The sequence below is a fragment of the Bison bison genome, unplaced genomic scaffold, assembly GCF_000754665.1.
Source record: "Bison bison bison isolate TAMUID 2011002044 unplaced genomic scaffold, Bison_UMD1.0 scf7180017864518, whole genome shotgun sequence".
Taxonomy (NCBI): domain Eukaryota; kingdom Metazoa; phylum Chordata; class Mammalia; order Artiodactyla; family Bovidae; genus Bison; species Bison bison.
The window spans coordinates 13,028,601-13,029,164 of NW_011495071.1; positions in this window are offsets into that span (position 1 = coordinate 13,028,601).

Here is a 564-nt window from a genome sequence, read left to right on the forward strand (position 1 = left end):
CTACCCCACGCTTCCCCCAAGATGTTCTCTTGGGAAAGAGGAAGCATCCAGGGCAGGAGCCTGATCTAAGCTCCACTGTACAAGGCTGCCCCATGTGCGTGGACCACGCTCCACGAGTCCCGTGAAGGGGTCCCGCAGGCCGGCTGGGCAGGCGTCTCTGAAGGGTGTGGGCTTCGTGGCTGCAGGCTCCTAAAGGCTGGTGTTCTGATGAAGGGCATCCTCCTCCATTACCCCCTGCACCTTCCTCTAACCTGCGTGGGGCGTGGACCCAGTAGGGGTGGGGGTTCCTTCCTTTCCCACCCCACCCCTTCTCTCTGGTCTTTTCCCAGGCTGGATCTGGGTGAAGTGTCACTTTTTAGTGCCTAAAGCCCTATTTTTCCTCTGTGCCCTAAGAGCACATTGTTTATTAGTCAGGGTGGAGCGTTTTTGATCTTGTAAACTTCTCTTTCAGTGATTGTAAGCAAGTCAGGTCTGTGGCTCTAACCCCTTCCCTTTGAGCTGTCTTTTGATTTCTAGGGTGAATCAGGGTGTTCTAGGACCTCCAGGGTTTGAGAAGGTGAATGT